Source organism: Chroicocephalus ridibundus, chromosome 3 (genome assembly GCF_963924245.1).
Source record: "Chroicocephalus ridibundus chromosome 3, bChrRid1.1, whole genome shotgun sequence".
Classification (NCBI taxonomy): Eukaryota; Metazoa; Chordata; class Aves; order Charadriiformes; family Laridae; genus Chroicocephalus; species Chroicocephalus ridibundus.
The window spans coordinates 127,773,535-127,796,863 of NC_086286.1; the positions used below are offsets into that span (position 1 = coordinate 127,773,535).

Genomic DNA, 23,329 nt, shown 5'->3' on the forward strand with positions numbered 1-23,329 from the left:
CTTAGTTCTTGACCTCTGCTCCCGTAAGAGAGGTCTCTATCTTCGCTTAATCTTAGCTTAATTCTCACGTAATTAATGAAATATCCATTTGAGCCTGGGGCAAATGTTCTTTATTTCATCAGTTGACTGAAGTTCTTGGCCGCAGTCACCTCTGCCAGGAGAGTTAACGAGTTACAGGCATTTATATTGGACCCACCATTCGCAGGTTTGCGTTTACCACCAAGTCGTGTGTCCCTTGTCCCTTATGTGTGTCCCTTATCCCCACTTGCCTGATACAGTTGCGTATTTTTGGGGGGATCAGTTGTGTGTATATCCCTTTCCAAATCCCAGACATGTAAAGGTGAAGCCAGACTCTATCTTTTAGATGTTAAAAGTGGTTTAGCCTTCTTTTTAGGCAAACTGGAAAAGATAGCGTCATCTCCCAGTCTGTTATTTCCTATGCTGGGAATAAAGAGCAGAAACTACTGTTTCTCAGATCACATCCACAGGGACTGAAGTCTGCACGGAGGAGGTTTGTGAGCTGTTTTCCATCTCTTTTCCTTAGAGGATAAAGTCCTGCTCTTGCAGAGCCAAGAGAGCTTTAAGAGGATGTCTCAGACGTTTGCCAGATGGACAGGACCTCAATCCTCATTTCTAGTAAATACTACTTATTTGACTGAACTTAGCTTCTAGATTTTGATGTAGTTTGCCTGGCCCACCCTCCGGTTGCTTTTTAATTGGGATTCTTATTGATGATCTCCCCGTAGCCCCACGTGCGCCTGATCCGTTATTACGGGGTTCTTCCGAGATGAATTTTGTTTACTTCCCCAGTCTTGCCTACCCGCTTGGATAACTTTCCAGAGATGGCACTATCAACTTGAAGATCACGTTCCTTGATGGAACAAATAAAAATATTTTCCTTTAATTTGCTTATTTTAGGAAATTATTACATTTTGTATATAGCCAAATCCTCCTAGCTGATCTTTTTTTCTTTCTGTGAGCAGATATTTATAAGCATATTAATGCTTATGAACACTTGATCAGCTTCAAAATACTTACTTACACGAGAGCACTCTCAAGGCATATTAAGTTTAATTTCTGTCTGTCGGGGCAGCTTTGATCTCTGATTTCGTGTTTTTACCTTTTATATTTTGCGTCCTTAAGGTCTGTGAAATAAAACTTGAGGGAGTGATGAGCGCTTGGAGAATAAGACCTGAATTAGGAACACGAGGGTCTCTCCTAGATGCCAAGAGCTTGACCACCAAGTTTGTGGAGGACTTTTGGTCTAATTTCTAAGCACTTAGAGATCTCGTAGTGAGAGATGAAAGGAGCAGAAAGTCCGTCCGCTGCAGCTGAGCCACACGGTGAGGTCGCTTACGTTGCAAAGTGAGAAGAGCACCCTAAAACATAAAATCACCGGCCATAGAGAGGTGGTGGCCTCTGGGACTGGGTGTTTTGTGTTTAAGGGAGTGTGGATTTTTAACAGGTAGACCTAATGCAAGTTTCAGAAGATGAGGGTGTGCACTGGGGAGAGAGGTGGATAACAGAGGGATGGAAAGGGGGCAACATGCAACATATTTTTTCCAGCGCCTTGCATCTTTTTATATGTCTGAAGCCTGAACTAACTTGCTGATGCTGTGCTGAGCCCTCCTAAGAGAACCAAATGAAGCCAATAAATCCTTTTCCTGGAGGTGCTGTCAATATTATGCCGCTACCTGTAGGCTTGTACCTTCATCAGCAAAGCTTCGCTCTCCGTGCGGATGTTGTGCCTGGACCCACCCCGAGCGCTTGGCAAAGCGCTGAACGTCTCCAGGTGCTTGGAAATCAAGTGCCTCCTTGAGAGGCCTCGCTTTGTTCGGGCTTAATAAAAGCATCACGTTTTCAAACGATGTGCTGAATCACCGGGGAATTCTCCCTTTCAGCCTGGCTTAACCGAGTGGGAAAAGCACGTATCCAAGATAATTTTATACAGCTTGCTCTAGGAAGCGGTTTTGAAACGGTGTTTGTCAAAGTTCCTCTGTTGGTTTTTTTTTTCCCAAAAGCTTCCATGATCTTTGGCTAAACAAGCTCTTCTGGAGAGAGTTTTCTAAAGCAGGGGAGGAAAAACAGTTCTTTAGGCTTGTCTTCAGAAACGTAAACAGCCGCGGCGCTACGGCGGGACTTGGGAGCGTCGCCTCTCGAAGCAGGAGCGAGGTGGGCTGGCACAAGCAGCTACTTGTACGTGAGCAGGAGGTAATTACCACGCAGCGAGTTCACTTCAGACTTCAAACACCGGGGAGTTAATTTGCTCCAACGTGATTGAAAACACGAAACGTTTGTAGATGGGCTGCTCCCGAAATGAAGAATTTCAGCAACTATTAACATGCTTTAAAGCCATTTCTTTTAAAACACGATGTCCCCGTGCAGGTGTAGATTTGCACAGATAATATTTGGATTGTCTTAGCCATCCCTAGCGCTGAGCCTGACTTTGAGAAGCCGAGCGAAAAGCCACGTGGAGACGGTGCGAAGACACTCGTCCTGCACCTTGTGGTGCGAATGGTCTGGATCTTTTTGGTGGTTTGTGCCCTGCTGCGTGGCCCATCTGAGGTAGCACTTGGGAACCTGTAAAGAAAGGAAAAAAGGGGAATAAATCCCTTTAATAAATAGTCTAGGGCTGCTTCTCCGTGTTTTGCTGTTTAGTGTTTTCTCTGGTTAGATATTTTTAGATTCCTGTGTGGTTTTGATCACACTCCTGTTTAAGATTGATCTGAAAAAAAGAATTCCTTTTTGAAACTTATTTTACATACATCATTGCTTTGCAGTGTCTTTTCTTTGGGAATAAAGTCGTTCCCTTTGGTCTGCATATACTACTGTTCAGTGCAGTATTTTTAAAAATCACAGTTTGCCTGTATGTCCTTCTCAAAGCGTGCTGAGGTAGCGAAATGACGTGTTACAATGTCCAAATTAAAAGAAAGACACTTTGCTTGTAAAACTTCATGGAAAGCTGTTTTAACTTAAAGGAATGGTTCCGTGGTTGAAACCACCAACTCTTCCAGGTCCTGGCAATCTGTTGAAGTTTTGCGTGAGCGAGTGATAATGCTGTGAAAAGAATCCGTTTAGTGACAGGTATCTTCGTACAATGTCTGTGGATTCTATGGCGCAAGTCACAAAGAAGATGATGTCTTTATCATCGTATCCCAGATTTGCAATTTTCCTACCACTCCTCCAGAAATTAAATCGTCTTTACTGCTTCTTGGCGACGTGCCTGGTGATGGCAGAGCTAAAATAGCAGATCCAAGGGGAGAATGGGGATGAATGGACCAGCTGATCCAGCAGAAAGTCACGCGTTCCCAACAGTGTCTCCTCCCAGGGCTTGGGTATCGCTCCTCAGCGACAGCTGTGGGCCACATCTGGCTGCCTCCACGCCGCGCACTCTTTACGGTGCCACGTGAAGCCGATGGAAATCCAACGTCAAACAGGAGCTCGTCGTTTTTGTTGCAGGAGGCAAAGGGCAACCTGGCTTTGAGCAGCGTTGGGGGCAACGTTGGTCTGGAGAACCAAACCCATGCTGCCAGCGCGCCCGGAGGCCAAGCTCCTGCAGAGCCCTCTCCCTGCCGGGTGGGGTGGCTTTGAAAATTGCTTTCCTTTCATTTTTAAGAAGCGATTCTCTTGAAACTGGGGATTAGGATGCCTCTGGCAGTTCGAGGAAGATAAGTAGGACTGCGAAATAACAGGGGTGTGTAACTCATTTTCTGTATCTTAATTCCATTGTAACACACCCATAGTCCCAGTCAGGTGGGACCAAGACCCTTTAAATGAATGATTTGTCTGCTCTGCCCTGTATTTGTGGAGATTATTTTAATTCCCAAGAAAGAAAGGACAAAACTTGGGTATATGAGGGGCGGTAGAATGGAGGCTGTTAGGGTTTGGCTCTTTTGGGTGTGTGATGCAAAGCAAGGCTGGTGGTTGGACGGAAGTAAAACCCAGCGTCTAAATCTGCTTGTTGTTTTGTCATATTCAGGCAGTGCAGGTCATGAAAGACGGGACCCGTTTCGCTGAGCTGAATGTCTCTTTCTCATGGACCAGCTGGGATCTTCTGCTGAGTGTTGGCATCCCACATAATGCCCTTATTTATCTCAAAGATGCTTATAAAAGCCCATTTCTCACCATTTTCAGTTGAAGAAGATACTGGGCTAGGCGGGTTGTGTGTGTGTTGCCCAACCAGCCGGGTGACTGAGCTGGGTGGGGAGTGTGGTGTTCACATAGGTCTGCAGCTCCTGGACTTGCTGCTCATGGGTTGTTGTAGGTGGTTTCCCAGAAGTAGTGTCCTACAGCCTCAAATGTTTCATTAAAAATACAAATCAAGAAATGCCTTCCAGATAAGAGTTTTTCCATAAGTGGTGCTGAGCAGAAATAGCTCTGATTTTGGACAATCTTACAGATTTCATTCTTTGGACTGAAAACACCACCACCTCAGCTTGAGTTCCTGCAGTCACGACAAGAATCATTAATATTACTGTTTAAACACAGTTGCGTAGGTGTTAGCCATGGTTATCGATGCGATTATGGCCCCTGACTTGACTTCTAACATCTGGAAAAATCGGTCTGATCCAAGAGCTGTTTCGTCTGGTAGAATGATAAAATACTTTCTTGTAGCCTTTAATTCACACTAGGACTTTACTAGCTGTCAAGATTAGCTTGACATTTTATATAAATATATATCTTCTTATCGTACCTATCTCTAATGCTGTTCCTGTAAACTGTAAAAGTATAAAATTAAGTTTTGGTTAAGACTTAATACATAATGTATATGATCAGAAAAACAGTGGCTAATGGTATGAAATACTTTGAGGCAAGAATGGAAAAAATCTCTTAAATGCTTATAAGTGGCTTTGGAAAAATAAGTACTTAGTCCCGTCTAATCCATGGTAACTTGCACAGAGGTAACCATGGAAATTTTATATATAAAGCTCATCTCCAAAGAGCTTATTTTAACACTGTCTCTTGCTGCAGTCCAGTGCTTCACGGCGCTCTACTGGCACGCGGTGGGACTTTGAGGCTCTGAGCAACCTGATCTAGGTGAAGATGGGCAGGGGGTTGGGCTAGATGGCCTTTAAAGGTCCCTTCCCACCCAAACCATTCTGTGATTCTGAAACTTTGGCGCTGTCCCTTCCAATGTTGTGTGTTCGGGGGGGGGAAAAAAAAAACACACCAAGAAAACAAATTCCAGAGTGTTCCTCCAGCCCACGCTTGGGGTTATATGGTGGTCCAACAGTTTTGGCTGCTGATGCTTGAAAATCTTGCCACCGAAACGAAGTGCAGATGCTGTTCTTTGTACCTGTTTGTGTTTTGGGAACGTGAGCAGAAGCCCGTGCTGCCGAGCCACTCGCCCGCGTCGCCCTGCGAGGTGGCTGCAGAAGGAACGCGAGACCCTGGAAGACCTATAAAGACTTAAGTCATTTTAAGGCTCAACTGCTGAAAGTCAGGAATGCTGAGATTTAGAGGGATGATGCTGAAGGTGTTAAGTCCAGATTGACCTAAAGTATTATTTTGACTTAAGCCACTGGTGTTTATATTATTTATATGATTTATTTTTGCTGAAGAAAACCCTGTTTCCTCTGGCTGCAGCACCAGTGGCTAACCTTTTGATTAACCATCTGTTTGGATTCATGTAATTTCCTTTTCCAGATCTGTGACAGCTTTTCAGAGTCTCTTGCGCAGAAGACACTGCTGCTTTACAAGGTGCAGTAAGCAAAGCTCATAGCACTTAACCAGAGGTGTTCGCATCAGTAATTCCCATTTTACACCTGCAGAAACCAAAACGTGAGGAAGCTTGCCCAGATTTCCAAATTTTCCTTCTCCCTTCTGCTTTATGCCCGTGTTTGCCGTCTCATTGAGTTGTTTTGCTGCTGCAATTAGTGATAACCACCTTGTTGCTCGGGTGAGGATGAGGATGAGCGTGCGTTCCCTTCCCGCGCTGCGTACGTGACGGGAAGGGGAACGCGCGGTCAGCAAACCTCCTCGGGTAGCTCAGGATGGCGTTGGAATCGGGATGTCGTGCTAATGGGTTAGGAGATCATTTTGGTTAATACATGTAACGCAGGAGTGGGTGTTTTTTTGCTGGATTTGCAATGTTCTCTCCCTTCTGGTCGTGTTTCTATACAGCAAATTGCAGCTGGAGTGCTCTCATGTTAGAGTATAAACACTGCTGGAGCAATCTGGGGATTAAGTAAAATGGATGCTTTAGTTGAGATCCACGTTTTCCTATATCTCTCTTTCTAGAATCGTAGAATGATAGAATATCTCCCGTCGGAAGGGACCTGTAAGGATCATGGAGTCCAACTCCCTGCACCTCGCAGGTATAATTGGAGAAGACCAGAATTTCTGGGCTTGACAGAGGAATTACTGTGCCAAGTTCAGGACTTGGGGGCTACTGGAGACCTCAGGGTGGTGCTTCTCCACCCTGGTGTCTTCTGCCCAAATGTGCCTTGGTTCTCACCGTGGTGACCCCATCTGCTTTAGGGCACGAGTCTGCAATTAAAAACACCCTGGCAGCTCGATGGCCCTGCGGTGCAGGTATGGCGTCTGCCAGGAGGGTCCTGCACCATGGGATGGGGCAGAGGGGCAGCCATTGGGGTGCAGAGAGCTCGGCCTCGCTCTGCTCCTGTTTTGGGCACCTTGCGTGTGCCCATCGGAAGCGCCTACGGCCCCCGGTTTCTTTACGGTGGCTTTACCCGTGAAACGTGCTGTTCTTCGGTAGATCAAAGTGATTTGGAGGCTGCGTGTTGTACAGGTTTTGAATGGATATTGGAGGTGACACTTCCGAATCCTTCGCTTTGCCTGTTTGTCAGAAAAGGGTAGATCAAATTCTCCCCTCGAATGGCGACACCGAGGAGTTATTTCAGGAGATTCAATCTTCCCTGAAGTTTCTACGGTGGAGTGCATCTTTGTACCACCTCCAGAGTGGCTGTTTCTCATTTCCAGCCCCTTTTGGTTCACGCTTCAAAGGAATATTGTCTAAAAAATTGCCAAATGCGCTGTGGTTACCAAGTTGCTATTGGAAAAGGAGGAGGAAATTCCCCACTATTGCAAACCAATAAACAGATTGGAGCTGGGAGTATGAATGTGAAAACAATATATTTCAGCTGGGTAATGAAGAGCGATGTTGAATCTCAGCAACTGTTTAGATAACTGTCCTTTGATTTGTTTACCATCTGCTTTTAATTCTGAAAAGGAAAAGCGGTGGTTTGGGTCTGGTTTGAGGAGCTTCACAGAAAAAGGCTTGTTCCCGTTGCCGCTAGCCACAGGTGGAAATTCTCAGCCAAATCCTCTGTTGTTGGAGCTGGTTTCCCTGGAAGGGTGAGAGCAGCAGGGAGCTCCGTCTCTGGATTGATGGATGGGAGAAACTTGAATGTGAAGGGCTTGGTTTGCCCGCAGGATCTGAAGTTCTGCAAGAGACACGTTTTGCAGAAAACGCATCTCGATGGATTGGCTTAAAGCAGTTTATGAACAGCTTTTTTTCCTCCCCTCTTTTATAAAGCTACATTCAGCTTGCGTGGCTGTAGTCATCTGCTTCTGAAAAGTCTTTTTCCTTCCCTGCCTGTGCCCTCTTTTCATGGCAGACCACACAGAAACCCAGCGCCATGCTGTATTTTCGGGGCGGCTCTGGACCGATGGTAGGACGCGATGGATGCGGGAGCAGAGGAGGGAGGATGTATATTAGCACGGACACTTCGCTAGTCCGCGTGTGCAGCTGGAATCCCTTTTCTCTAAAATTACTGGAAAACAGGCTTTAGAGGAGCATAGCTGGGGGGTTGGAGATTCCATGAGCTACTCGAGGTTGCAGTGGAGAAGGGGAAAAGCGGTGGTTAACCCTTGACTTCTCTGTCCAGGTTGTCTCCGTTTCCCTTATACAGTCCCCCCCCTTCACCACTCTGGAGCTGCTCTTCCACCAGTGCCCAGTCAAGGCCAGTTTATAGCACGGAATAGGCTTTATATGAGAAATTACGATTACTGCACCTGGTCTGGCAGTGGGTGCTAGTAGCTGAGAAGGTAAAGTGGTTGTCCCCATCATCTCAGCCCCATCGTGTGCGTGCAGCCATCGCAGTTGATTGCAGGAGCGGGACGCCCACCCTCGGCAGCCCCTTGCTCACCTTCTGCAGTGTCATGGGCGAAATGTTTAAGCTGAAATAGTGCGTGAAAGCGGGGGAGGGAATTCTCAGTTCCCGTAGGGAGTCGATTCAGACAAAGCATTCAAACAGCTAAAGTTAGAAATACAGATAAGCATATGGCATCTTGTTGTTTTTTTTTGTTTTTTTTTTTTTTTTTAATAAGCATAAATACATGAGAAAGAGCTGTAAAGCTTTTAAGTTCACTGCAGCCCTTCTGTATAAACACAGGCTCTCTCCTCCCAGTAATCCTGTATTTCTAAAGCACTGCTTTGGGCGTTCAGGCTGATAAGCGTGTCATCTTAAAAGCTTTGGCCATATATTCCAAACTGCCTTTAATGGTCCTCGTGCACGCGGTGCTCTGCTGCCTGCCGTGGCAGCTTGGGCGCTGGATGCTCTTGGACCTGGAATTCCCTTCCCCTCCAGCCACCTTTCCCCTCTCTCGCAGACCAAGAAGCAGCCTAAGCCATTTCCCGTCCGTGGCCCTGATGTTGATGAAACCTTCTAGAAATGTTCTTACCGCTTTAAGGGATTTGTTTTTTGATAAAGTCTCAGTTGTTTTTTTTTTTTTGTTGTTTTGAGTACCGTACTGAAATAATTAAAAAAAATAAACATGGATTTAAACTTTTTAAACAGCATTGTATTTTAGTGTGCAGTAACACGCAGTGATGAAGGTTTCACTTTACATTTTTTCCACTCATTAAAGTCCTCAAAATTACCTTTTTACTACCAAATTTTCTTTCTGTAGCTATAGGTGTGTATTCTTAATATGGATTTATGCTATTCCATAATATATGAAGTTTTAACTCCAGTATAATTGTTTTCTTAGTATTAATATGCTTTGTGTTATTTGATTGTCAGCCAGGGATTATGGTAAACACAATAGTTGTGTGTTCATATCCCGTCTGTTTGTCTGAGCTCTCTGCGTTGTATAAAATCTCCAGCGTATTGATGTGAGTAATGGGGGCAGCGAGAGAAGAGCAGTTTTGAAATCTTGAAGTGACGGTTGTTTCAGAAACTTGTCTTTGGTTTTTGTTTTTTTTTTTTTTTTCCCCCCCTTCATCGTCCCAATATATTTATATCATTAAGAAGCGTCGGAGAACATCCTAAAATTATTTCGTTGGCTTTACTTTTTAAAGAAGCCTATTGAGTCAGCTTCTCGGAAACTTCTAAATTGCTTCTGGCTATAACGAGCTCTGCCACGGTTTGGATTCAATAAAGGTGATGAGATACAGATCTGAAATCCCTGGGCTGAGGACGGTGACGATTTTATTGAGATGTAGCTGTGATGGTGCCGAGCCCTTTGCGTCTTCAGCCTACGCTCACTCCCAGGCTTGGCTCAGCAGGACCCAGGCCCTCGTGAAACGGTTCTTGAGGTCTAATAGAATTGAAATTCCAAATTCATTGAAATCAAAAGAACTAGGATTTCACAATGTCTAATGCCTCCCCCTGTCATTGTTTTGATGCCAGGACAATAAAGCATCTTTAAAGTTAAAAATGTAAGACAAGGATTAATTAAGAGCTGGAAGTCCAGACATAGAAATTAAGAGCAAAGTTGCTACGGCTGGACTCCAGTACACCACCGCTGTGTTCATATATTAAGAAAAATTTTTGAACTCTGATTTTATATACAGTGTCCTTTATATATTTTATTTATTATACCCTTCTCCGTTAGTTTTTTTTAAATTGCATTTGGTTGTGGAAGAAAGAAAGGCAAGAACATCTGTCCCAGGCTGGTGCTTGTTGTTAAGCACATTTGAATGATGAATAGTAAGAAAGTAAACAGTTTAAAGTACTGTACCGCATACTTGTAATCCAGTGCACAGCTGTTCGAGTGATCGGGAAGGGCTGAGGCCACCACAGTGTCTGTGCATCGCTTGGCGTAACAGTATATTTGTGCATCACTTCAGGTGTACTTGGTCGGCAGCCTGCTCCATCATGGTACCGATACACAAACCCATTTGTCACGGTTTAATCATTGCCATTGGCTTTGAGGAGGGAGGGGAAAAAAAAAAAGGTAGGAAAGAATTAAAAGTCAGTCTCACGTTTCTAAGATCAAGATTGTTCTTTGCAGGAGATTTCAGATTAAGGGTTTATTTTTAAAGTGTGGCAGGAGCTGGTTTTGTTGGAACAGGGAACTTGTGACAGCTTAAATTCCACTTTCAAACACGCTGCTTCTTCCCAGCACGTGGAATTAGCATTTGCGCAGCTCTTCACACCAGTTCCCCTCTTCTGTACGAGATCACCTCTCCTAGATCGCTCAGAGATAACTTCAAGTAGAGCCCTTTGGAACCGTTCTGCGATTTCAGCCTTTCCGAGGAGCTGACATCAAGCGGTTATCACCCTTTGGCATCAGTCTGACAAAATAGTTTGCAAATGACGGTAGACGCTTTTTAAGATAACTGCGAGGCTTTGGAAGAAAAGGATCCTGAGCATCGCAGGAGTACTGAGCTGTGTAAATAATTATTTATATGTCATTTGGCTGGAAACCAAATTTACCCTAATGAGAGAAACCGAATATTCTGAGGCTGTGGATGCCCTTCTAGAAATTAGGGTGTTCATGGAGTTCATGTTCAGCCGGTGAGGGAGGAATAAAGTTGGATCTAATCTGTAACAGGAAGTTATTAAAAACTAATATAAAGTGTGCAGTTAAGGCTGTTAATGGCCTGATAGTTTTTGGTCATAAATCTAATGATTCCTTTGGCTCGGAGCAAGTTCTGGATTAATTTGGCAAAATGTAGCGAGTGGGCACCCGGCGTGCTGGGTTGTGTGTGGATGGAAAAATGCTTCAAGTTTTGTTGGTTTGGCGATTTTCTTTCCCCCCCTTAAAGCAAACTTTTGCTTTCAGGGTGTGAAACCAGAGTCCCGCTCGCGTGTACTGCGGTGGGGATGGCTGAAGCACCCTTGGAAAGTGTCATCTCCTAAAGAGCTTTCAGGTTTATTCTCTTTGCAGGATCCTGCAGCAGGTCCAGTGTTCCCTGGAGCTGGTGGGTCAAGTCATGGCAAGGGCGAGATTTTGACTTGGGTGTTTTCCACTGCCTGTAGCTCCTGAAGTGGTCCAGCCTGGGGACTTAATACCATAGAATTGCCCAGGTTGGAAGGGGCCTTTCAGATCATCAAATCCAGCCTAACTCTGATGAAAACCATCACTAAACCATATCACTAAGCAACTTCTGCCAACAAAGTGCTGTTACGGCTTCACAGCACTTGTGAAATCTTGAGCTGGTTCAAAATTACAGTAATCTGCATAAATACCAAAATTGGGAACTCTAGGCTTGGTGTTGCGATGAGGTGAGTAAATGGAGAAAAGCCAACAATGGAGACCTGTGGCAGGTTGAGCATTCATCGACCTATGAGGCTGTTGAGGAGACCTGCCAAAGAAGTTCTTTTATACTTGGTGTCACATACATGAATACAGCGTTTCCTTTCTGCTGAGCTCTTCTCTCCCTGTGTGCCACCTGGAGATAGTTGGGGTTTAGGGACCCAACAACCCTCGATCTCGGCTTGTCCTCCTTGCTTACAGAATCATGGAACCGGAGAACAGTTTGGGTTGGAAGGGACCTTAAAGATCATCTAGTTCCAAGCCCCTTGGACCCATTTCTTGTCTCTCAATGAGTCGAAACCCGAATTATATGGCAGTGGAACTCAGCCTGGCCTCTTCAGTCCTTCTGCTATCCCCAAGGATGACTGCCGGACAGTCTGTCAAGAACAGGAGAGGTGAACGGCCATCCAGAAAATGCTGTTGCTGCTGCTTTGGCCGAAACTTGGAGCTACAACTGCCTCCCTCCTCTCCCTGGATGGCTCCAGCAGCCACTGAGAGCCTCAGTGAATAAGCCCAGGTGTTTCCACCGGGAGCTGCCCTACTCTCGAGTTGGCAAAAGCCTGGCGGGGCTCCTGACTTGGGCTCCAAAAGCCTGGCAGGGCTCTGGACTTGGGCTCCATAATGTTGTCATCGCTGGAGGTATTTAAAAGACGGGTAGATGGAGTGCTTCGTGATGTGGTTTAGTGATGGTTTTTGTCAGTGTTAGGCCGATGGTTGGACTCGATGACCTGAAAGGTCCCTTCCAACCTGGGAATTCTATGACTCTGCGATTCTGGGTGCCTCTCCTGTCTTGCAAGGAGTCCCGTGGGCTTTGGGACCCGGCAGGTTCATTGACAGGACTTGGTCTGTAACAGCCGAGCAATCTGCAGATGTAACTCTAGTATTAGCATTCCCTGTTGTTATTGATTGCCTAAACGAACCAACCCAATCAATTTCTCCTTCAGATTTCTTTTAAAACATATTTTACACTCTCTGCTTTGCAGTTAAAGCCCCGCAGTTTCATCTGGGACGAGTGAGATCCCTGCAAAACCTGGCACGCGGTCAAAACCTTAGAAGTACAGAAAGCTGTTTATTAAACTTCCGTATGGGTAGATAAGACAACTTGCTTTACTGGAACAAAGTTAATGTATTTTTTTTTTCTTTCCGTTAAGGTCTTAGTTGTGTAAAATTATTCTTTCCAAATACAGTGATTGTTTTTCTGACCTTTTAATTTGCAACAGTTAACTGGCAAACAGATTTAGCCCTCTTGCAAAACGGCTTTTCTCTCTGGCTCCTGCAACATTACTTGGTATGGGGTATAAATCAAGCAGTAATACATGAAAAAGTAGATAAGGAGGAAAACAAGCTTTCCAGATGCCCAAAAACGTGTATAAGTTCTTAAGCAAAATCAAATTTAAAGGGAACCTGAAAGAGTATTTTCACAGGGAGGGGAAACGTAGTGAGACATTAGCGTTGCCTTGAAACTGTTGCCTGAATATCCTTACCCCTGGGAGATTAAATATCCTTTAAAAATGCAGCATTTAGACTGGCCCCACAGCCTTGGAGTTTGGAGGAGTTGCAAAAAAGTATTAGGTGCTGCATGTCCTTGTAAGCAGGCAGAGAAGGAAGGTCCTGGCGGGGAGGCTCCCTGCAACCCCTTGTGACAAAGCTGTTCTGTTTTAATATTACTTTGTAGTGTGCCCTTTATATATATATAGCACGGCAATGAAAAACAAGTAAATAAATTATGGATTTTGTCAACATACAATAAACATTAAATCTCTCCGAACTCCATTCCACTTGCTTTTTATAGCTGGCTAGAATTTATTAGGTTTGATTACCTGGGCTACACGGAACAAACTTTTGCAGCAGAAAGACAGGAGATGATCCTGCGGTCACGGCGTGGGCCGAGGGCAGACAAACCTGGAGCTACGTTCACGGTTGTCTTCATGTCGTAGGTCTGGAGCCCACTCATCAAGTGAGGAGAGCAATGCTGTTTCTGAGCCTGGCTGCATGGACCCTTGTTTATGCATTTTAATGTTAAACAGTCACCGGTAAAATATTTAGAGCCTTAAGTAAAATATAACAAGGGAGGTATTGAAAGATGGGTGTTTCCCACGCTAAAGGATGACCGCTTCAAAGGTGCTGTGGTGGCTCGGTCCATCAGGGGCCGTGTGAGAACTCACTGGCAAAGCGTTTATGCCCTGTAGGTCCACGGCTGAAGATGCAGTAGAAAGCACATGACTTAGAGGAGCTGGAAAATGTGGTAGTAAGTTAAAGATGAAAGGTTTTGGGCGAGATCTAGCTTGGATGAAGGATGACAGGAAGTTGTTTCTCGGGTCACTGGAACGTCTGAAGTGGTTCAGTGGGTGTATTTTACTCAAAAATATATTAGCAGTTGACCTTGACCCTAAACACCATGCTAAATTTTAGCTTCCTTATACTCTCCACTAATTTTTCAACCAATGAATAGAATTTCAAAGCAGACATGCGGATGGAAAGGCTGGTGGGTTCAGGCTTTCCACACAGGCTCTCCTGTGTGTGTTCGAATACATTTTCATGGGATAAGGAGAACTTCTGATACACTGAGCCCGCTGTAGTTAATGTGGGATGGTTTAGGTGGAAGGGTTGTCTGGTCTGAACCTTGCTCAAAGCAGCTTCAGAGGATATGCTTAACAAGATCATGGATAACCCACTTCTTGCCCTCGGCTTCAACTGTGTAAAACCAGGGTCCAATCTATGGACTCAAATGGGATATTTCTTCTTTCTGCTTTGTCGGGTCGCAGGGAACAACCCGACTTTGATGCTTTGTTGGAGGGAAAAACACGGTATGCCTAGAGCAAATCACTTCAAACCACTCGGTGAAAGTTGTGAATAGTTTGAGCAAAAAATGCTGAATACAGGATTTGGGAAGAAAACAGAAGAGCAAAGGTCACCAGTCAGTGCGAGCTTCAGTGAAAGGTCTTGGGTTGTTTAATGTTGGAAACCTCTTAAGTGCATATTCCTGCTAATTAAAAGGCTTTCTGATGAAAGGGAAAAATATCCCGGGCTGTTGATGTATATCATCTATGGATACTCATTTCTTTTATCTGTCCTCCAGATCTCTCTATATCTTAAACTGAAGCTTGTGCATGTCAAGTGTCTTATTATTGCCTCAAGGTATTACGCTTTGGAAAGAAAAGCCAAGATCCAGCTCCTATAGCTTCTTGCTGTGATTTATGGACTACAGGTAGTGGTCTGCAGACAGGCCGTGTAGTAATGACCTGGGAAAGCTTAGCGAGATCTTCGTATGGTTGAGGAGAAGAAAGAGTGTGGGACGTGGGAGAGCTTGAGGGGACGGAGCAGTTCTGCCAGGGAATTAGGTCTGGAAGATCTTTGGTGCTCCCTAGATGAGGCACGTGTTTCTGTCTGCTTCTCAAACCTGCTTTATTCTGCTGATGTGGGCTGAGATCATCTGATGACCCTGGGACGGCATCACCTCACTGCTTCTTGTGCAACTGCGCTGCAGTCTGGGAGTGACTGTGGGGCCGCCTGTGAGCTGCTTGGGGTTCAAAAGCCATAGTTTCATAGAATGATAGAAAGGTTTGGCTTGGAAGGGACCTTAAAGATCATTTAGTTCCAGCCCCCTGCCCTGGGCAGGGACACCTCCCACTAGACCAGGTTACTCAAAACCCTGTCCAACCTGGCCTTGAACACCATCTGTGGAAAAGAGGAGAGGTTGTTAAAAGTATCTGATGTGGTCACTTGCACGAGAGGCTGTAGGACCTCCCTGGGTTCAATTGTATTTGAAGTCATGGGTTGAGCTCCCACGTTCAGGAGAGTTTCATGCATGTAGACAGTGCGGCGCTGTTGCCAAAGGAAGCCGCACTGCGGAGCCATGTGTGGTTGGTGGTCCACCATCACTGGGATCTTTTCCAAAGTACAGTTTCTGCTACTCTTAGTTGAGAATATAAGAATAACATTGATGGATCTTCACTTTGTTTCTAAAAGTGGAACCTCCAGAAGGATGTGAGAACTGGGCAGACCTGGTACGACTCTTTCCCAACTCTCCAGCCTCTGATCTTTCAACATCTCCAGGGCTTTCTGAGCCAGAGATGATGTCCATCTTATTAGTAACCGTCACGGGTGTCTGTTTTGGGACACGGCTGGTCTTTCTTCGAGCTTGTGCAGATGTTTAGCATGCACAACATCCTGCAGCAAGGAGCTAAACCGCTTAGCTGGGTTGTGTGTGGAGAAACCGCTGTCTCTTGTTTGGTTTTGGACTTGCCACCTGCTACTTTCATTTCTTCTCCCCTTGTTCTTGCACCGAGCAGGCTGCTGCTGCCTCCGTAGCTGCTGCTGGGTCCCTCCTCTGTTACATCTCTGCACTGGGAAGGGCCTCTGCCCCAGCTTTGTGTTTGGTGATAAAGACGTGGAAGGTCTTTGCTTGTGGTCACGTTGGTGAGAGATCCAGATCTCGTGTCCTTTGCTGTTTGCAGCTTTCAGAGTTGGTGGGGGCTGGAGCTGCGGTGGCTTTTGCTCCTGGCTTGCAGGAGGATGAGTAATGTAGGGCGCGAGCACTGCTCCTTCTGGGATTTCAGTGCGAGCACGTGATTAATGATGATCTAGTTATATTTTATGACTTGTCGCTTGGCCAGTTATTAATCTGTTTAATATATTCCCCGTTATGTAATGGAATTCTAGTTACTTGAGAAATTATACTTTACGAAGTTAAATGATTACTGAACTCTAAGTACGTTGCATCAGAGCTGTTACAGTTTGCAGCCAATCTTGTAGTCTTAATAAAAACACATACAATTGATTTAAGACCTATGTGTCGATAGTCAGCAGTTATTTGCTTCCTATAATTCCTAATCAGGTTTTATACCGGCATTTCCCTTGTCTTCCTGGGATGTGAGCAGGACCGATAGCTTGTTATTAGCCTGGTCGTCCTGCTCACGTGTTTAAAATACCGTCACAACAGCCTGTCCTCCAAGGCGCTCAAGCCTCCATAGTTAACGCTCGGGGGAAGCTAAAATAAATGCTCCGGATTTTTTCTTGTCCAGCTCTTTTCGAGCCCCCGGGATGCGGCTGAAGATCTCCCGCCATAAAAAGGCCCAGCTCCGTTCGCTGTTGTTTCACATCTGCCTGCGTTGCTGTTTGGAATAGAAAATGTTTCCTGTGGCACGACTGTACCATCTGGTTTCTTTCTTAATTAATGAACAGAAATATTTGTTGCATTTTTCTGCCGGTCCTGTAACGTTGCTGGTGGTTGCTCTGTTTCTGTGCAGTAACGGTTCTCGGCCGTTGCTGGAATTTGCTGGTTTTAGGTAATTTTTATAACCTGATACGCTCAAACCTGTGAGTATTGTGGTTCCTCTCATTGTGTTTTCTTCCCTTGCTGTTTCATATCACTTCATTTCTGATGTGTTTTAATATTTGGTTTTTCTTCTCTTTCTTACATGTATTTTGTATTCTGATTGTCGCTTTCCTTTTCACGAGAGCCAGGTTGAGAAGAGTTATTTTATTTTTTTTTCAAAACAGGAACATCTTCCCTTTCTAGTTTTTGGAGCTTAATCCCCCTTAGACACACACCTTGCCCCAGGAATCTGGAAACACATTCTTAAAGTTTCCATTATTATTTATGTTTCCCTGTTTTTAACGTCCACTCCTTTGCATCGTTTAGTCCGTTTATTGTAGGGGTTGTGAAGGCAGCTGGGACATACGTATGTATTATTTAGAAACTCAAAGACCGTCTCCTAGCGGTGAAATGGAACTTTCAAACTGGAAGCCTGAGCAGTGCAGCAGTTTGTGCATCTTTTGCGTTCATTTATGTGCACGTCTGTATAAAAATGGATGCTTAACAAGGCGGGCATCCCGTCTCCCGTTGGGATGTGCTGTAGTCACACCTCTCTCTCGGGATGTGGATTCCGGAGTTGCTCTTTGCCAGTGCCTTGGAGATGATGCTGCCATCTGGGTTCTCCTCCCTCTTTTTGCCTACTTGATTTTTCATGAATAAATTGCATTGAGTGACTTATGAGAGTCTTGTGTTGCTAATGATGGATGCGTTATTAAGATGATGTTCTAATGACCGTGCCCATCTAAGTAATTTCTTTTGCAATAGCAGAAGCAGCGATGGGGACAAGCAGGTCTTGAACTAACGGTGGTACTCCTCTCATCTAGCTTCAGATGCTGGGATTTAGAGGTATAAATTTAACGCAGTCATCCTAGGAAACCTGTGAGAGAGAAAGAAAAAGAAAGAAAACGGACGCATCCAGGCAGTAATTTAATATGGGCTCCTAAAGCGGTTCCTTGGGGACCAAACCTGATCCTCTAGTTTGCGTTGGAAGAGACCTTTAAGGGTCATCTAGTCTCTCCAAGGGGATGCTTGTGGACCTGTTTATTGACTGCAGAGGGACCCTGGAATTACCAGCTCCAGTTTCCAACCAGCTCTTAGGTGTCGAAGGTTGATTAAGACGAATTGCCTCCTATAGCTGCTACAAGTAAAAGTTCACAAACGATATTGGGACTTCTGTCTCGGAGCGTTGGATGGGGTAGGTAGCGAGCTTGGCTATAGAAACTGCAACGTGTGGAGTGGCTTGGAAAAAAGGTGCTCAGCTCAGTGTTTCCATGGTTGTTTTTTTAAAAATTACTTACTTTTTCATTAAAACTCAGGCAGCGCATCATGATATGATAGAATCATAGAATCGCCTAGGTTAGAAGGGACCTTTCAGATCATCGAGTCCGACCATCAGCCTAACACTGACAAAACCCACCACTAAACCATATCTCTAAGCACTACTTCTACCTGTCTTTTAAATACCTAAATACATCTTTTAAATAAGGAGACCAATTTTATGAAAAATGTTTCAATGAAGCAAAGTCTTTGCAAGCCACAGATTAGTTGAAATACGAGCATTTGGCTCGAGAGGAACAAGGTTCAGACTGGTAGGACTTACAGGAGAGGGGATAGCTGAAGAACATGGACGTACTGTGGTCTTGGTGTCTTTTTATGGTGTACCTGCTTCAGGAGAGAAATAATTACGTTCATCTCAGGTTCGGAGGCTACCTGGCTTATTGAAGGTGCTGCAGAAAGCCTGCAGAAGAGGAGGAATTGGAGAAATCCCCTTGATCCGGTTCTAGCTTAGTGCTTAGTAACAACAGAGATTTACTACCCCTGCCTTTGTGGGGCAGGGAAGGATCTCATTATCTTGGAGTTTTACGAGTTCGGTGGTGGTCTGCAGCCTGTTGGCTGTAAACACCAGCTGTAATTTTCTGGTGCTAGTTTTTATCTCCCGTGTTGCGTAGATGTTGTCTCTCTATAGCAGATTTGCGACTAGATCTGCACTGTGTTTTTCTGCAGGGTAGTCTTTATTTCTTAGGAGTGGCATTGGCAAAGAGGGAGGGGAGAATTTAAAAAAAGCAACAAAACGTATCGGTTGGAGTATTACCCTTTCATTTACTTTATTTCCCCAAGTCGCTTAAAGCTTGAGGAACCTCGATGAGTTCTTTTCCAATGAAATAAAAAAGATAACTTGCAATTGATAGCATTGAGAAGGTCAGCAAGCTGTTGGTGATGCTGCTGTGAATTAATAGTTGACCTCAACTTTGCCGTTTTTCTACTTAAAACACTGAAAATTGCATCGTGTGAATAATGATTTGGAAAGATAAATGAAAGCTAATGCAAACAAACTGTCTTTTCCTCCACAGGACTCAGTAATTGATGCTGGTCCCCTACCAGAAGAGTTCATGTGAAGACTGCCCATGGAAGGTCGATGCCTGCGTTTGCTGAGGCTCTAGGATTCTGTCGTTTTGCTGTTTAATTAGCTGAAGAATCCAGTTTTTCCCATGAACCATCTTTCACCTCGGGAAGATAGAGGTAAGGTTGCAGGTCTCTGTTTCTTCTTTCCTCTGGCGGAAAATGTTTAAACCTGTCATGGCGGTGGTTTTTGCTGGAGCACCTCTTCATGCAGAATTAATTACTGAGACTGCTGAAAGCAAAAGTCACCGTTTCTCCTCTGTCCTTGGCATCCTTTGGGTTGTTTTTCCCTACATGAGATCTGCCGTCAGTCTGCATTGCATTTGTAGCTACCAGAGTTGTTTTAAAAGCTCATAAAGATGAAGCTATTGCCTGAATCAACTGCGCTTTCCCAATATGTTTTGCAAAATTGAATAGCTCATTGCTGCGGTGGCAGAATGGTATGCAAAGGATTTGTGCTAAAGAATAATACGTGGTTTTGGTATGTCAGTGTTGTGCTGCAGGCTGGCTCGCGGTGTTGATCAGGTGAATCGAGTCCATGGCTAGAGGATTTTAAAAGTCACAAACTTGGGAAATCAAAAGGTGTTACGGCAAGGGCTACTACAACTTTCAAAGCAAGGAATGTGTTCTCGGCATCCTCGTAGCTCTGAATAGCTGATGCGTGTAACAACTTGAACGCTTCTGCGGTTTGCCCACAGCCGGCAGTATCTTAACGAAAAATTGTTGTAATGGAGTGGTGACTCGCAAAGGCGGTAGGATATATTTAGAAATGAACAAAATGGTAAAACAAGTAGTAGTTGGATGATGCGTTGGCTGCGGCTACTGTACGGCTGCGGGATTTGCAGGCTCTCTCCCAGGCTGGGAGCGCTCACTGCGGTGGACCATGAGTACGTGGGAGAGGGGAGGATCTGCACCCCGCTAATTCCCCTGGAAAACCAGCTTCTAGCTGACATGCCGTAAGGCACAAATTACATATATCGCTACAGCTGCTTTTGCCTGATGAAATTTTATATTGCTTGTATCACAATTCTCGGTCTGAGATAGCTGGTATTGCAAGAAACTTTTGTGTCGGAGCTAGTTTTGTCTGGAGTGCAATGGAAAATAGGATGTTTCCTTCTGGATTGAGTGTGGCTTGCTCCTGTGCGGTGTAAATACTGGTCCCGGTAAGATACTGGTGTTGGATGTCCTCCGTAGGCTGCTTTGGCCACCTGGTTTCTGTCCTTGAGTTGTCTGCTTCCCTAAACTGTGGTGGGGTGATGGCTGCAGCAGGGACTGTGGTGGCTGGGAGATGTTGGTGCCCCTGTTCTAGATGTCCTCCCCTGATCGGTTGGTGGCTGGAAGGTGCTTCACTTACAAGTGAAGTTACTCACTCCGCCCGCGACAGAAGGTAGCTAATCGGGCACCCGAGATGGAGCCAGGGGTGGGCGATAGCTGGGGAGACATCCCCCTTGCCCCGCTGCCCCTGGCTGGCTAGTGTTTGCCCTGCGTTTTTGGACAAGGCTCTTTGCTCTCTGCCTCGGTGTTTTCCACTTGTAGCACAACATGATGGCGGTAATTAGGTGTGGTTGTAAAATTTGGAAATAATATCAATTCTGTATTGCCGTGTGCTGTCCCGACCTGTTCACTCGGAGTCGCCTGGATGGAGGGGAGCTGGGGGGCTGCCCGTGAGCGGTAAGAAAAGAGCAGAGCCCTGATGCAGTGCTGGAAGTGCTGCTCTGAGTTAATTATTAAACCGCACTCTGCCCGATAAATGCACAGTCGGATTCAGGATTTTTCACCTTCCCCTCTGGACATAACAGCTGCTTTTTGATTTGGAAGCGGGTAAACTGTATCACACACAAACTAAAAAATCTTAGCTTCTGTGACTTTTAAGATGTCTTCATTTTTCTCTCTGGTATTTGACCAGAGCAAGGGTTGTGAAGCATTGGAAGAGGCTGCTCAGGGCAGTGGTGGAGTCGCCATCCACAGAGGCATTTAAAAGATGGGTAGACGTGATGCTGAGGGACATGGGTTAGCGGTGGACTTGGCAGTGCTGGGTTAATGGTTGGACTCGATGATCTTAAAGGTCTTTTCCAACCTAGATGATTCCATGATTTGATAATTCAGCTTTTGAAGAGGTGACCTCGCAGGGTTGGTGGTGGGTTCTCCCCGCTACCGACCTCCTGCTTCCCAGGCACCGATTAATCCCTGCCCAGGCTGGGCTGTATGCAGCCTTTTCTTCTTTATTTTCTCCTTCCCCCCCCCGCCCCAAATCAGTCAGTACCAACCAGCCACCCAGCAGTGGCGAGGTTTTACCTGAGATATCTCTTAACATCAGGCAGCTCGACGGATGCAGCCCAGGCAAGTATAGGGTTAAATTCTTAACTGTGAAATTGGATATCGTTGCGGGGAGGAAGAGTGAGTTCTAGATGAATTTTAAGGGTGAGGTGCCTCCTCGGCTGCTCTGGATTTCCCCTAATTTAGGGGACTGACGGACTAGCCCTTGCAGTTGCGTGGGGGGAGCCGGGGGGAGCCCTGCCTTCATCCCACCTGGCACCTCCCAGCCTTTCCTTATTATTCCCCCCCCCCCACCCCCCCACCTGTCTTATTAAATTTCATTCTTTCCTCTAGCAAATGGACTTTTTTGGCTTGGCATTAAACCCAGTTGCCGTGATTGAGTTCCCATCCCCTTTATCCCACGATGGGGCTTTGAGATGAAAAAAGGTAAATGCAATTGCCGAGGCGCTCCCTCCCCCACCCTAGCCCTAGGTCTTTGCTGAGCCGAAACTCCCTCTTTATTCCTTAATGATCATATTCCTTCCACTTTAAATAGATTTCCTGCTGTTAACAGCGTTTTCAAGTGTTGCAACACTCTATAAATGGTATCTCGTGAGGGGTATTTACTGTAGGTGAGTTTCCTTGAAGTCGTAACCTCTGCCGTGCCGTTCCCTGTTCCCGGGGGCTGCTGGCGGGGTAGGAAGGACACAGATGACGGGCTTGGCACTCACCGTACTTCTAAATCATCTGTTCTTCTACCTCTTTTGTTAGTTTTAGAGAGGGATGTTGTTTCAGCCATGTGTTTGAAAGGGAGTCGTGCTGATCAAGACAAAGATGCCCGCAGCACTTTTGGGGACTTAGGAAGAAGAAATCCCAGACTTGTCTCGCCACGTATGAATTAAAGCCATTGGGGCGCTCCTGAAACCGTGCTTTTAAAAAGTGAAAAGCACAAACCAACCAGAAACCCCCGCCATGCCCACTGGAAAAGGCTCTCTGGGTTGCCTGGTAGAGAACGGATGGGACAAGCGCCGTGGACCATGTGCAGGGAGAGGTCTGAAGCTTCTGCTGCCTTGCAGAGGACACCCACCAGCAATAAAGCATCTTCAGGTCGGGCTTTGGTACTTCTGGTGGCCAGACTGCAGCCGCAATGACAGATGTGTGTCTCTGTTTAGCTTGCCAAATACAAATGCTGAAGAGTTGAGTCTTTTTGGGTTTTTTGTGTTGTTTTTTCTTGTTTAGAAGAAAAGAACGAGCATGTGGAGGCCCACAACACGTTTCTTTTCATATTTGTCGTGAAGCTGTTCTAGCCAGCTGTCACCGCTTCTATTAAAAGCGTTCTCCCTGTTAAAGGTGTTCGACTCTTGAGTCTCCCCCCATTTTCTTCCTGTGTTGTGGTTTGGTTCTGCTGCAGTCCTTGTTTGTGTAGTGTCAAAATACCTCTTTCTGTTGGATGTTTCTGTGTTAGAGGCACCTGTGCGATGCTGAAGACAGAAGTTTCAAGCCTGTGTTGAGAAGAAAACAGTGTACGGGATTTCAGGTGGCTGCTAGTGACTTCGTCTCTTCTGTGCGAAATTAAGGAGGAACTGTTTTGCTACAGGAGCTGGTTATAGTTTCACATCTGAGAACTCTTTCTGTTCCTATTTTCTAAAAATACCATTAGATGCTCTTGTTTTCACACATAAATCCTCCAGTTGGACGGTCAGATGGAGTGCTTTGTTTATACAGAAAGCACGTGAGACACACACCTCTTCCACTAAGTAGAACCTTTCGGTGCTGAGCTCCTTCAAAAAATGAAAACGTCTAAGTAAGGATTGGGTCATGTTCCATTGAACGTTGCTTGCCCAGGAGCTTTGATTAGATCTATTTTACCTGTCTCATTTTAATATCCAGACTGCCATTTTGCTTGTC

At 45.4% G+C, this 23,329-nt stretch overlaps 1 protein-coding gene across 1 annotated transcript in view; it reads left to right on the forward strand.

Annotated features, from left to right (window-relative positions):
• Positions 1 to 23,329, forward strand: part of NCOA1 (nuclear receptor coactivator 1) — a 187,337-nt gene that overhangs the window by 35,198 nt on the left and 128,810 nt on the right. The window contains exon 2 of the mRNA XM_063330741.1: positions 19,117 to 19,285. The gene's annotated coding sequence lies outside the window, so the exon portion shown is untranslated. The remainder of the gene's footprint in view (positions 1 to 19,116; positions 19,286 to 23,329) is intronic.